At 36.9% G+C, this 15,810-nt stretch overlaps 1 long non-coding RNA gene across 4 annotated transcripts in view; it reads right to left on the bottom strand.

Moving 5' to 3' along the window:
* The window catches only part of LOC143877611 (uncharacterized), a 32,382-nt gene extending 16,866 nt beyond the window's left edge, over nucleotides 1-15,516 (bottom strand). For all 4 annotated transcript variants that reach the window (XR_013250683.1, XR_013250685.1, XR_013250686.1 and 1 more), the window contains exons 1-3: nucleotides 15,176-15,516; nucleotides 12,488-12,550; nucleotides 10,947-11,100 (exon numbers count right to left, since the gene is read on the bottom strand). This is a non-coding gene — a long non-coding RNA (uncharacterized LOC143877611). The remainder of the gene's footprint in view (nucleotides 1-10,946; nucleotides 11,101-12,487; nucleotides 12,551-15,175) is intronic.
* Between the last annotated feature and the right edge of the window lie 294 nt (nucleotides 15,517-15,810).

Raw genomic sequence — 15,810 nt, 5'->3', positions numbered from 1 at the left:
TAGATGGGGAAGAAATGTAGAACTTAGGACTGAGATTGTGATTTCTGTATTGCTGTTTGGTTACCTTGTCCCCATGTTGTGCTGTATTTTTCTTTCTTGGGTTAATAAAATGTTAATCTTTGACGAAAAAAGTCAGAAATGAATGGAGATGCTAAAATATAATCATATTATAAGTTTAAAAAGGAAAAAAAAAAATGAAAGAATGTGTAGCTAAAGAGATCAAACCAAGCACATTCTTACTGAATGATTCACTTGGCAACCATGGATATTTTGATTTTGGCATGTAAGCAGGCCTTTGACGCACAATCTTGTGGTTGAACCACAATACACATACCAAGAGATGCCTTTTGCAATTCCATTGCTGGGATCATGAACCCTGATCTCTCAGATGAAAGCCAAGTGTCCTAGCCAACTAAACTACAACAGATTAGTGGAAGCAAATCAAACACAGATGAACTGTGAACCAGAACCTCACAAAATGATCTCAACAGGAATTAAATCGACTGGAGGACTCTGGCAATGACTCAATGTCACTCAATAAGGACTCAAAAGGCTCAATTAGTTTTTCCTGACAGTAGAGCCTCATTCGTTTAAGATTATGACAACCGATTGCGAGTGTGAAATCATTTATTGTACTCAAAATTAGGTTTAACTTTGATTGGTTTAGCACTCACAATCGGTTGTCATAATCATAAACGAACAGGGCCCTACATTGTTACAAACACCCGGTATCAGGATGGCTTCTACTGTTTTAACAATAAAACAGGAAAAAATAGACTTTTTGGAATACTGAACATTAATCCCAGAATTCCATTTACTCGGCTTCTCCCTAAAGCAGCACCAAAAAAATGGGTTGTGTGGCAAGTAAAAGAGACACTACTGGATTACTCAGGTAAAAGAAAGTCTTCTGATTACTCGGCTTCTTGCCAATCTGTGTATGAAGCTGCTAGTGCCACCCCTATATTAAGCACTTCGTCTCAAACTTAAATAACCTTTCTGCTAACACAAAAAGGAGAATACGAGGGATAGGAAGAAAGAGGAAGAGAGGTAGAATAGTGGATGTACTTAGAAACATAGTAAAGGATTAGATGCAAAGATACGAAATCCCTACTAAAAAGTAGTTCAGAGGTAGAATAGTCGATGTACATAGAAACATAGTAAACTTCCTGGGTTAGATGCAACGAGATACGAAATGCCTATTAAAAAGTAGTTCGTTCATAACGTGATTGAATGGGAACAAAATGTAACTCGTTCTTATCAACAAAGCAATGAATTATAAGACGGCTTTTACAAAGAGATTGTAAAAAAGTGTGTCTAAAATGAACTCATTGGGAACAAAATGTGAGTCATTCCTGCATAGCTTATCACATAGCCATAATGTTGTACCTCCTTGGCCCCCCCAAAAAAAATAGTTGAATAAGTGACTCAAGTAAACTACAAGAAATCTACAAGGAGTATAACAACCTATGCTAGAGAGATCAAAAAAATTACCCAAAAACTAAATAAAAACCACTAAAAATCATTGCCATTCAAAAAAAAACACTAAAAATCATTATAAATAGTAATGACTCAAGCAACCATATGGAATTCCTATCTTCTTTGGCTATGGTGAGTGCAAGCACCAGTGCATTACCTGGATTGAATCCATTGAGACGTGTAATGAGCAATGCGGATGAGCCACAAAGAGTTGATTCGGTGTGCCACGAAGACTAATAGCCCTTTGCACCAAATCTTTTTGAATACTCATGGAACAAGAGTGACGTGAATTGGGAAAACTGTTGTTCAATAATTGAGAGGAGGTACATGGTCGTTTTTTGAAAATATTTGATCGGTAACTTATCAACAGTCCTTAAAGTTTCAAGCTAGAAGAATATGTGAGCAGAAAGCCAAAAGGCCAATGACTGTGCTAGAAGGAAGGCTGCCTGTTTTATAATTAAAAAAACATGGCAAATGTATCAGACTAAGAATGAATATAGAAGTTATGTCACTTCCGCCAATATTATTCAGAGTTGGGTTCGTCGAAATTGCCCATGACAACTACCTAAGAATCAAATCAGCAGCTGATGTCTTTCAATGCACCTAGAGGATTCAACTTCTAGGTATCGTTCTCCGAAGCATCAAAATCCTTCCATGGAAGATCTACAAATCACCAATAGCAAACCGAAATGTCAAGTAGAAGAGTTGACATACAAGTTATATGAAGAACTAGAATTGACCCAGCGAATGGAGCGAACCTTGAAGGACAAAGATTGGCCACACCTCCCCACTTTTGAGAATAGTGACGGCTTCTTTCTAACTCAATCAACTCAGTTCAACAAGCATATCAAAGGCGCATTTTGTTACGAACCCGAATCGGTTCTCAACGGGTTTGATCTTCTTAGAGGGAAGAGATCAACCCCTCGACCACTTTGAGGGAAAGGTCAGTCCTCGTGCACAAAAACAATTTCTAGAATAATTTCTTCCTTCAATAATCTTCTTTCAATTACAATCAAGCAATATATGATGACTCTCTAACTACCAATAAAACAAGAAACAATCCTACCAAATACGCTTCGTAAAGAAGAGCACTCCTAATTAATGGCAACAATCAATCGTAATGGTAACCTACTAACTTTATTCTCCTAATTAATAACCGCAACTTACTAACTTTATTCTCCTAATTATAAAAACCAATCGAAGCGGCAACTTTCTAAACTTATCGTGCCTAACCTGCCTTTCCCATCTTATGTCTTAAGTGGCATCTTTCTGTGCACGTAATATTCCACCCGCCTTGAAATCAACCTTGTCCTCAAGGTTGGAGATTAAGCGATGGTTGTTTGAGGAAATGATCTCGTGCAAGACTTTCCAAAATTCTTCTCTCCGCTTTTTCTTTTTCTTCCCTCATCTCTTTCTTCTTTGCTTCGTCTTACGATTAGTCACCATCCCATATGATTAAGGATTGAGGCAACTCCATCTTCAAACCGATCTTATCGTGCGGTTCATCAAAGCACTTTTGATGGGTCTTTTTGGAATGATTAAGATGTTGATGCACGGATGGCTGTCGGCGGAGAGGAATTGTAGACTCTTCGGTGACGACCTTTCTTTTGTGGTTTTTTCATCATTTCTTCCATATGATTTTTTCTCTCTTTTCTTTTTTTCTCTCCTTTTTCTGCTTCATCTTTTCTTTTTCATTATGCAAGCCTTCTTGACGATACTTTCATTGAACTCTTCATTCAACTTTTTCAAACATGGGGGCTCTTCCATCTTCATACCGAGCGAGAGTGCCATCTTATTAAAGTTGGCATTCATAGAAAATGCCTTATTATCTCCCTCAATGACTCATCCCACTTATCCATTATTTCTTTGATTTTCTTCGACATTATGACGGATCGTGGTGCTCTAATACCATGTGTTACTAACCCAAATCGGTTTGCAGTTGATTTGATCATCTTATAGGAAAGTCTAGCCCTCTTGACCCACTTCGAGGGAAGGGTCGGTCCTTGTGCAAAAACATACTTTCTAGAATAATTTCTTCCTTCAATAATCTTCTTTCAATTACAATCAAGCAATATATAGATGACTCTCTAACTACCAATAAAACAGGAAATAATCCTACCAAATAGACTTCCTAATAAGAGCAATCCTAATTAAAAACAACAATCAATCCTAATAGCAACCTACTAGCTTTATTCTCCTAATTAATAGCAGCAACTTACTAACTTTATTCTCCTAATTAATACAACCAATCGAAGCAGCAACTTTCTAAACGTATCAAACCCAACATGACTTTCCCATCTTACGCCTTAAGTGGCATCTTTACGTACACGTAACACATTTTCCATCTGAATCTTGTCCTAATGCCTGCCCAAAAATGTCAAATTACTAGCGTGATAGAAATATTTGGTTCGTTGGAAAGGGCTTCAAATTGAGGTAGGCGTAAGAAGTACCCCCGTTGTGGTTACCTTGATCCATACTCCAAAAATAGTCAACAATACTAAACCAAACTCGAGATCGAGTTTCCTTCAAGAGGGCGCGACTGATGCAGGGAAACATGGCGATTTGGTCAGGGCCTACATGGCCTGGATGGAACACCCAAAGAGGGCCCACAAGTAGTTTCCAATTCAGCCCACAAGTGGTTTCCAATTCAGCCACTAGCAATTTCTAATTCATCCCACAAGTAGTATCCAAATCCAATAAAAATAATTTCTAATTGGGAAACTCTTAAATTAGAAAGTGTGAATTTTTAGAAGTTCCTAATTTGGATAAGTTCCTAATTTAAGATATCATAGATTAGAAATTTCTATGGTATTTATAAACCTTCTAATTTAGTTAAACTATAATTAGAAAATTTCTATTTAATACATTACCAAATAAGGCATCACTTTCATTTTACAATGTTGCCATTTTGATGTTGGCAACCATATAATTCGTGAGATGGAGTAGGAATTTCTATTTTAGTTTGAAGACTTTATGAAGTTTCTTATTTAATTTAATTTAGGATGGAAAGTAGCGTAGGGCATTACTTTGTCTTTAAATATGGTAAAAGAAGACACGTTGGACGTCCAAGTCTTTATAGAGTTTCCTTTTGCCCCTTTCCTATTGGGATGTAATTAGCAGGAGAGGAATCTTTCCTCTTTAGATATGCGATGCAAGGAATGAAAGAGAGTGCTTTTGGAAATTGAATGAAAGTGTTTTTTGTGAAGAAAAGGTGTTCTTGCACTTATTTCTTGGAGTTTCCCTCCAAATGTAGGTTAGCTTTCAAGCCGCGTGATTTTCCTTTGTAACATTTTGATTGGATCTACTTCTCTATTATCGATCGTACGCCGCTTCTACATCATAAAGTGCAAAGTGGATGTTGGGGATCATCCATCACAAGAATCAAGAAGATCAAGAGAGAGAGAGAGATGATGGTAGCCACCATTAGTCTTAAATCACTTTTAATTTTAGTCATAGGGTTTGGGGAGGAAGGTATCGATCTCTGGACCAAGGCTAATGAAAGCAAATGTGGATCAATCTCGGGTCAAAGGATCTCGGATGATGAATTTAGACACATCGCTCTTCAAGTATGGAGGGCGATTCTAAGAAAAATATAAATTCAATGAGGGTATCAGGTTTAGAGTTTAAAGGGGGAAATAATAAATTTTTGGCATGATAAGTGGTGTCAAGCGGCTCCCTTGAAGGAGGTATTGGCAGCACTGCTTGCAGTGGCAGTAGATATTAAAGTATGGGTGAAGGATTGTTTCACTTGGATAGAAAATAATTTCAAGAGGAATTTTTTTGATAGGGAGCTGGATCAAATAGCTAGATTGTTGGAGAAGGTGCAGTCATGCTACATCAAAAAATCAGGGGAAGATAAAATGGTTTGGATACAGTGCTCCTCTCGGGATTTTAGCGCCAAGCCATTGTACAAGTTATTGGCCCCTGCCCAAGGACTCGCCTCTCTCTAAGATTTGGGACATCCCAGCTCCACCGAGGGTCTGTGCATTTGGATGGACAGCCTTCCTAAACAAAATCCTCACGGTCAACCACTTGCACAGTCGTAACATGTTAATCATCGACCATTGTGCCTTATGCGTGGCATCAGGAGAGACGGTCGATCATTTGTTCTTGCATTGTAAGATGGCCAAGGAGGTATGGAGCAGAGTGTTGAACAAGTTCGGCTTGCTATGGGTATTCCCTTCGAGGATGAGCTACTTGTTAGACCGTTGGTTCTCTGTGCCATGGTGAAACAAGAGAAAGATTCTTTGAAGGTGGTCCTTCTAGCTACCATATAAGTTCTATGGAAGGAAAGGAATGCTCGGGTGTTCAAGGGCCTTGTTAAAAGGACTCATTTCATCTTCATGAAGGTGATAGCTTTATCCATTGCTTAGGCAAAGACCCTCCCTTATTTCATATTCCTCTCAGCTTATGAACTTTGGTATGGTTAGGGGACCTTTTGTTGGTTGGAGACAGGTCTCTAACAGTGGGCTATCACCTGGGAACCCTGCAAGTGCATGTGATCCACAAAAGCAGGGAAAGGTAAAACTGAATTTTGATGGGGTCAAGCATCGGCAACCCTGGCCCAACTGGAATAGGGGGGCTCCTAATAGACGATCAAGGGGAGACAAGATGGGAATTCTCAGGCCCCATTGGAACGGCAGATTCAAAAGAAGTGGATATTAGAGCAATCTTGAAGGGGCTTGGGCTCATAGACAGCAGCTCCTTAGAAAGTCTAGCGGTAGAGAGGGACTCCCTGAATGTGATCAGATGGTTGAAGGAAAGCCTCTCTCACCCATGAAGATTCGCACATTGGATTGATGAGATTCAAGATCAAGTGCAAGGATCATCTATTACGTTCCAACACATCAGAAGAGGGACAAATGCTGAGCCATATAGGTTGGCCAGCCAGTGTAGCTAGGGAAAGGCTAGAGTTGCTTGAGGGAGTTCTGTTTTTTCATAGTTTCCTTGCCCTCTCCTTTCTCTTTCTTGTTGTTGTCATGACCATCTTGGTCGCTTGGGTTTGCCCTTTCTTTGAATAAAATTTCATCAGTTCAAACAAAAAATTTTGAGTCATTTATATCACTTTGAGTCTATAAGGATATTTCAATCTTTTCCTTTTCAAGTCATAAGTGATTTATGAAATAAATATACGGCCCATCTATTCACACAACTTCTTTAAGGGGGGAGAGTTCTTTTGCGTAGAATTTGAGGTGGGTTCTCTTATTTTTGTGGTTTTGAAACGTAACTCTCTATGTAGTGTTTTGAGTAAACAAGGCCCACACATGAGTCTTTTAAGTGCATATATATTTATGATGTAAAGCCTTATAGCTACGACATGTATGATATGATTTGTGCATACCTTGGATGAGTGATTCTCAACTCAAACTCTAGAGGTGGGCTGCCCTTGGCGGGCAGTTCTGTTTTCATACAGTTTCCTTGCCCTCTCCTTTCTCTTTTTTGTTGTTGTCATGACCATCTTGGTCGCTTGGGTTTGCCCTTTCTTTGAATAAAATTTCATCAGTTCAAACAAAAAATTTTGGGAAGTGATATTTACGCCCCTTTTGATCACCAGGAACACCCAACGTCAGTGTATCAATGGCAAAACGGGAGATGATGTACTTTATGTCAAAAAAATCCAGTGGCTTTGATTGCAAAGTACATTGGCAAATGGGTGTCCCTGGTGATGAAAGGGGCGTAAATATCATTTCCCAAAATTTTGAGTCATTTATATCACTTTAAGTCTATAAGGATATTTCAATCTTTTCCTTTTCAAGTCATAAGTGCTTTATGACATAAATATATGGCCCGTCTATTCCCACAGCTTATTTAAGAGGGGAGAGTTCTTTTGCGTAGAATTTGAGGTGGGTTCTCTTATTTTTGTGGGTTTTGAAACGTAACTCTCTATGTAGTGTTTTGAGTCAACAAGACCCACACATGAGTCCTTTAAGTGCATATATATTTATGATGTAAAGCCTTATAGCTACGACATGTATGATATGATTTGTACATACCTTGATGAGTGATTCTCAACTCAAACTCTAGAGGTGGGATGCCCTTGGAATATATCCTTTCTTCTATCTATCTATTCAAATATAAACACAATATTTCTCATTTTCTCATCAGTACTACCTTCCTGTTTTTGCGCAACCGTGGAACAATGTTTTTTTACTACAACTGCCTTAAAGAATCTAATGATCACTTCTGATTGTAATTCCAGATAAATAATATGGTGCCCTAGCGTCAAGTCCCGTGGGTGGTACGACAAAAGTACCACCCTTGATGTTTGATCCAACAACAGCCTGTAAAAAAGTGCGCTGCTGTTGGATCAAATACCAAGGGCGGTACCGCCCCCACGGGACTTGACGCTCGGGCGGGCACCATATAAAAACTCGTAATTCCAATTGCCCAATTGAATATCACCATCATAAAAGGCTTTGTTTTTGTTTTGTTTTTTCAGGTTCAAAAGTTCCCATGGAATATTTGTTTGACTCTGGACATGTTAAAGATTCATGTGATCGAATCTAATCTTGAACCCTAAAGATGGATTTGATCAATCTCTATAATCGGATTTACAGATTGCCCCGATCTTAAATCTAACGAATAGATCTGAGTGATTTTTGTTTTATACTCAAATGCTTAATATTATCTTTGAATTCCATGGTTAGATGAATCGATTTGTGAAAATGCATTCAAACTCTAGATCAATTGAATATTATTGGATTGTCTCCTAGTCGAATTGCTTGGATCTTTATTCTCCACCTAATTCTGCATCAGTTTAGATTTGGGACTAACCATTCAAAACAAAATTTGATTTGGGACTAATTTTCAATATAATGGATTTTGATTGATGTTCCAAACCGGGGGAGCCAAAGTGGGATTGAACTAAATTTATTCTACCTTATGTTCTTACCATTAAGGATCAATCCTCTTAATTTCAAACAAATCCAACCCTTAAATCATCCGCGAAATTCTGGGGCATACTTTTTTTGTTTTTATGACATAGGGTATCCCCACCCCATTTTAGGGAGGACCAATCCCTATGGATCACGCAATCACCCATAAACCACGTGCATCGGGTGACTCCGAGGGGACTCGAACTCACGTGTATGGGGAGCAAACAAATGACGCTAGCCGACGTGCCAACCCCGTCCGGGTTATTGACACCCCTAAAAGTCTAAAATTACATGATCTCGGTTTTCTAGTAGTGTCCTCTTTGAATTCCATATAGTTCACTTCTAATCATCACATCAGTCCCTGTTCTACAAGAACTGGTTTTCTTCTCTATTGGTCATGTACCAGTGGATCGGATGTTGCCCAATAATACCCCGAAAAGTAACATCTAAAACCAAAAAACTTCTAAATTAGACTTCCTACTTTCCAAAGCCACTCAAGAACTCCTTACCATATTACAAATTACTAATCTTAGACCAAAAGTAGTACTTTCTCAAGTTGGAAACTTCACAAATTAGGAAGACTTCAAGTTCTTGCACATGCTATAATCTTTTCTGTTTCTTTCTTTAATAAAAAGCTTTTGTTACTTCAAAATTACAATTACCATCATTTATTCAACATCAAAGACTTTAATCACCTGCCATAGTTTAATCGAAACAAAACTCACCTAATATTATCATAAGCATAGTTTTAAAACTCCCCTGTGTCCCCATCGACCCCTGAGTCTACTCCTTTTTACCTTTGCCGCATTACGCATTACGCCGCATCCTTGTTCCGCATTTTGCCCTACCAAGTCAATAAAAACTCCTTTGACTTTCCCGAATTATGACCACGTCAACCGAGTACTCAAACGTGTAAACCGAGTACTCGACCGCTTCGTGCCGAGTCGACCAGGATTTTCTTCAACCGCATTCCATGTCGCATCCGTGTTTTTAAATTCTTAAGAATCAAAAGGACTTCCAAGTACTACAATCTAGTCTACCATCATCTCTAAGTTTTTAAGCCTAGTGAATTCCTGGAGTGTCTTTCCTATTTCTCCCATATATAACCATCATCTCTAAGTTTTTAAGCATATTGAATTCCTGGAGTGTCTTTCCTATTTCTCCCATATATAACCATCATCTCTAAGTTTTTAAGCATATTGAATTCCTGGAGTGTCTTTCCTATTTCTCCCATATATAACCATGACCCGCCTAAGTTGCTCCTTTATTGTTGCTTGTCATCGTCGTATAAATATTGAGAAAACATAAACTAAGCCTTTAATAGAAAGTCTCATACTTAAGACAAGATGATAATTCTTGTACTTAAAGGAGATATAATGATGGCACTCTCCCTATGTTCATAATAATTCCTCTGATGTAGGCACTTACTGGTCAAGTTATGAAAATACCGTGGGCCATCAAAGATTGTGTTCGGCAACCATTCTCCGCAACGCTTTAGCATTTTTTTCTATGCAGAGAATGAAAGAAAATGGAAATAATGTGTTCGACAAACCGGACCTACAACACTCATTTGTTTCTTCAAATCATGCTGACCGTTCAGCAAAAAGTGTTGTTTTTTTCGATGTAAAACGGAATAACTTCACTCATTTCTACACATCCCTGCCCCATACATTTCTTCCGCTGCGCAGCCTAATTGAACCCCAGTATAATGACTTCTTGGGGTATCCTTGCCCTTATGAAAGTAATCCTTTATTCAAATGTGTTACGTTTCATTCCCTAAACCCAAACAGCATGTTCGCCCTTAAATGATGCTTGAAAGCGTAACACACAATGCTTGAATTTGAATACATGCAATTTTGGGCTTTGCACATTGCTCCAAGGTATTATTCCTCTCCAAGCACCATATGGTCTCTATCATAAGAAGATACTTTAGCCAAAGTATCTTCTTATGACAGAGCATATGGTATGTTTTCTTATTTCTTGTGCCCAATTTAGAGTTAGCAAAAGACTAGAGTCAATATACATACCATAGACACATCCTGTTATTTCTTGATGGCACTACAAACCATGTTCTATCATTTAGATAACATCGAGTAATATAGGTCACTCCAGCACAGAGAAGCTGATATAAGTATAGTCTCCTCAAAACTACTTTCGCATTATAAAAAGACGAGACATGATCAACTATGACAAATGATGAAGGAAAATTTAAGCCACGCCATCTACTTGTAATCAAATAGTCTATATAGACAAACCGATCATTATAAGAACTTCAGTTGTGAACATACAAAATTTTATCATTGATTGTGATGGGATGTTGAATAAGAACTAGTCATCTCATTATACAAAACAACTAAAACAAATTGAGCTTCAGAGAAAGTTAAGAATATAATCCATTTAAGCAGACTATTTGAAGTTTCATACAAATATATACAAGACTGTCTTAAAGCAGAAAAGAAAATAAGAATAAAATCTCCCACTTACTTTAATAATTGGCCAAAAGCAGAAGTGCAAGTTAAACAGCAGTCACCATTAAAGTTACTGTAGCAAACTCATAACTGAACACCAAAACTGTAAAAAGAGGCCCATCAATACCTGAAATAATTATGAGCGTAACACCAAAATGAGAATTGAGAAATAATCTACTCAATGTACTGGCTAGATTCTTCCAATGGAATGATGTTTGACTTGGGAAGGATCTTCTAGATTTGGAGGCTTAAAGATTATGGTGGACATGATATTAGCTTACCTGTCAAAAAGGGAACAATGAGCCATATTTCCATAAAAGAGCAAGAAACCTTACATTTATGTATTATATAGCAATTCTAAAATTGTATAAGGCATGAACCTAAATTGAAATAAATGACAGACAAATTTATCAATAAAATGCCAAAAGGAAACCAAATATAAAATGGTTGCAGAGTTAGTTTTTCAAATATAATAGCATAAGATATCATTTGCAAATATATTCTCTCCTCGTGGAAGCAATTCAAATGTCTTGTGAAACCGAGATTAAATGAAACAACAAATCTTCACGCACATTAACTTGCTAACCAGCTTCCTGAATACAATGTCTCACAAAGTAATGAAAATTAGCATTAACAAAAGGGTGCATAACTGATCAAAAACCATTACAAAGTACGGAGATTGAATAGCATCCAATGACTTGTATAGGACTCAAAGAGGACACATCTTAATCAAGATTCGAGAATGAAGAGGCCATTGAGTATAGACACCCATGTGTGAGTTTAGATAAGGTTGTGATCAAACATACACAATAACCCGAGGTAAGTCATTTCATAATACCAGCATTGATTTTAGCAAAAAAAAAAAAACTAGGCGAGGTATTTGAACCGGCTCAAGACAATAGTTGGTGCACAGTGGGATGGGATTTTGCTTAACAAGTAAAAGAAAATTTGGAAAATGAAGAACGTGGGCCAATGGTAATGTCTCCATCGCACGCGGTGGGGGGCGTGAATGAACACTAAAGAATAAATGAACATATCAGGATAGTGTTAAACGCATTTTTAATATTAAAGATATTAAATTTGATAAGGAAAGATGATTGAACAACAAATGCAATGCATTTATACCCATAACATGATTGAAAAGTTCCATTTCAAAAAAAAAAACATGATTGAAAAGTTGTAAATATACAAAAAAAGAAAGAAAGAAAGAAGAATAACCAAATATCATTACAGGAAGATGTGCTAAAAAAATGGCATGCCATTGGTCGTATACAGTTAGGCTCACGCACGAGTAACAGAAAACAGGTGATTGGGTGGACCATAATTTACACATGGCAAATCAGAATATGCAAAACGTGATGTGTTTCTATATAGTTTTCCAAAACTTTCAAGGAAATTGTGCCTATAACAAAATAGTGAAAGCAAATAAACTAATGAAAATGTGGTCATAAACCTAGAAAACAATGCATGAAAATGAGTACATGCATATGATACAATCACCGAGTTCATTAATGGGGGAAGTCACTGAAAATGGAAACAAGAATGCAAAAGAAAGAAGCATCATAGAAGTGTCAGAAAATATCTAGGTTCGCATTCCATTGATTTAAAGAAGATTATGCCTTCTACAATTAATACCATAAAGAGAATGGAGAGGGTGTGGTGTCTAACCAATAGCCAAATTAGATGGAGACTTGTGCCACAACCTCCAGGTTAAGTTCGATTCCAGCTGACCTACAGAGAACTAATAAAAATAATAAGTGGATAACAACTGAAACAAAAGCATTGATAAACATGCAAAAACAGATGATGACCAAGACTGACAACTGTACTAGATTGAGAACTCGCCGCAGAGAACATTAGGTATGGAAAAACCCATTTACAAATTTAATTTCATAATTATAAGCAACTTCTCAGTTCTCAGTAGAGGAAAACCCAAGCAGTAGCCACCAGATTGATCCAGTTCCAATGGAAACACAATTTCTAAGAATGGCACTGGATAAAAAAAAATCAATATATTGTCATAATTAAAAACATAGAATGTAAGAACATCTAGTAACCAACAGGTCAACCCAGTTCAGATCTGTTCTTCCATCATAGCATAGCTACAAGATCAGGCCTCATGTTTGACAGTAATGAGCTAGGAACCTATATGGATAAGGAATACAAAATAAAATTTCCTTCCGATAGTAAGCAAAAAGTGTCCATTTCCACCTCACAGATGAATAGGGCAACTAGAGCACGTATAGAATTGGATCAAAGTAGTACCATTTTTCAAACTAATGGGTAGAAACTTTCAAACATAAATCCAATATTTTCCATTGTATTTTGTTGTCTTTTTATGCTTTTCCTCTTTGTATTTCTGGTGGACCATCTCGGTTCCTTTTTCAATACATTGCCATTTCAAAAAAAAAATATATTATACCATTTTTCAACTAGTTCTGTTTTAACTAGTGAATCTAACAGAAACACCGCAAAGCCAAATCCGCCATATCTTGACCCAAGCTGTCAAGGAGTGATGAATTAGATCCCACGCCGAAGTACTCAAAGACATGGATAAGTACATAACAGGAAAAGCATGGGTGGGTAAATGGTTACATGTTGCTCATTGTCTATCCAAACTAGGCATGATCACATTTTTAGCATTAAGTTTTACATGTGAGAGGGCAATAAAGAAAAAGAAGCGAGAAAAAGACATTGCATCGCATTGTAAACTTAAACACAACTAGGGTAACAAGGACAGCTGTTTCAAATAGACAATATACAAGAAAAGAAACCCAAGACATTAAATTATCTTAAAATGATGGCAAACATTATTATTTTCTTTTAATGACAACAGAAAATATTTTATAAAAAAAGGAAAGAAACCTAAAATTCAAAAAAGTTAATAGGAAGGAGCTTTCCCAGCAGAAGCAAAACAAGGAAAAGGACATACAAAGGATATGGATCTTCGTAAAAACGCCTCCTATCAAATGGATATATGTTGCAGAATTAAACTATATTCTCCCCACACTCACTCTCCTGGCAACTCATAGAAGTATTAATATGACTTAATTCGGTACAATTACGAATGAAAATAGAATATTTTCCAAGCCTCATAGAATCAAACATAGTATAGAAGAGAATATTTATAGGACTCCGTAAAATTAAGTAATTAATGTTACTCGCATTCATCCTCTTGTTGTTGAAGAAGAAAATATAGTGCACCTTGAGTTGAATATTCTAATATAAATATTTTAAACTGATCGAAGGAAAGAAAATTAAAATCAAAGTTCTATCAGAAAATGTCAACTGCATGCTTATAAATTTACAAATCTCATATTTCTCTTATATATCTCTATTTTTTACATATTAGTTTCAGATTCCCCAGATGCATTTACTATGAACTGCTTTGAATACTCTTTTCTCTCAAATTCAATCTATTTCCATGCCAGCTTCTGCTGATTGCTATTCTATTAGGGAAGCAAGCAATTTAAAACAGAAACCAAAATCCTTCTATCTCAGTCTAAGCATGCAGAGTGATGATCTAAATCTGCGAGAAGTGATTTAAGGATATGTGTGTGTTCCTAACGAGCATGCTAGCATGTGGTGCCTTATTTTTTCTAAATCTGAGATGCATGCAATGAATAATGACCTATACAGCATGTGCATGTTGGATTTTCATTGCCACCAAAATACAAATTAAGCTTGCAAAAATATAAACTGAGCATGCAATTTTTATTAGCAGAGATGCGATCAGCCACAAGATTCCAAATATTATCATATAAATACATAAAAGGGATTTTCATCGATAAATCCCTAATCTGCAACACATTTCCCGATCGGCCACCGAAAATTATAAAGCGGCCAAAATTTTAACTTTTGGAAAGAAAAAAACCCTAGAAGGTCCTTAAATACTACATCAAACCTCTTTTTTTTATGAAAATGCCCCAAAATAACTTCTACAATCGTGATTTTTCAGTTTAAAAATAGCCTCAGCATTCCCATTTACTCGAAGGGGATTTTTATCAAAAGAAAGTTGAGTATCTAATACATGTAAATTAACTAGCATTTAATTGGAACTGTTATATTACAAAATCGGACATTTTGGCTATATATTCTACATGTTAGGGATTTAAAGGTAAAAAAACTAACTGGTTATCATTCATCATTTCCATCAAAAAAATCGGATGCTTCGATTGGAATGGAAAAGGGGAAAAAAGGACAAATCTAAACAGAGATTAAGTTAAAAGGAAAGGATTTCATGAACAATCGAAAGAAAATAGATTGCGATATTAAAAAATTAAAAAAAAAACCCTATCTAACTGCAAAGAACAGCAGAGAAGGATATGAAAGTAATAAAGAGAAGAAAAAAAATACCCCCTAGCTGGAATGCCAAAAGACGAGGACGAGGTGGAGAAGGAGAGATGGGAGTAAGAGAAGAAGGGGGTGAGAGAAGGGTATTTGAGGGCTGAAAAAGGTAATAATGGCAGGGGGGATTCGATAGGGCACATGGATGAAGAAGACTGAGGCTTTTTACTAATTTTAGATTTTTGCGAAACGGCTTTGAATGCTTTTTGCGTTTGCCGCCTCTTCGCTTCATTTGAAGTGAAGTGACACACACGCCGCGCCGTACCAATAAAACCCCTGTTCTTTTTTGGCGGTTAGACCTTCGGTATAGAAAAAAGGGATTTGCTAACATCGTTTTGGTCCCTAGCAAATCCAAAATTATCACTTGTAATGGAGGAGTTGTTAATAATACTGGTTGGGTTTGCTTTTTAATCTCTGTTTGGTTGCAAAAAGTAGGGAAGACGGCTGAGCATTTCTAGGAATAGGAAATACCAAATCTTGTTTGGTTGTCATTTTTTAACTCAAATCCCATTGGACTACTAGACATGGAAGAGACATCATTATTAGCTTTTTGCTTAGGTGGCGATTATTTCCTCCCCTACTTTTTCAATGCCAAACCTTGTTTTTGGTAAATTTTAGAGGGGAGAGTAGAATATGAAATGCCA

This window comes from Tasmannia lanceolata, unplaced genomic scaffold (assembly GCF_043159265.1).
Source record: "Tasmannia lanceolata isolate RefF3 unplaced genomic scaffold, GAP_Taslan_0.1 ptg000005l, whole genome shotgun sequence".
Classification (NCBI taxonomy): Eukaryota; Viridiplantae; Streptophyta; class Magnoliopsida; order Canellales; family Winteraceae; genus Tasmannia; species Tasmannia lanceolata.
This window is presented reverse-complemented; position numbering and strand designations above follow the sequence as displayed.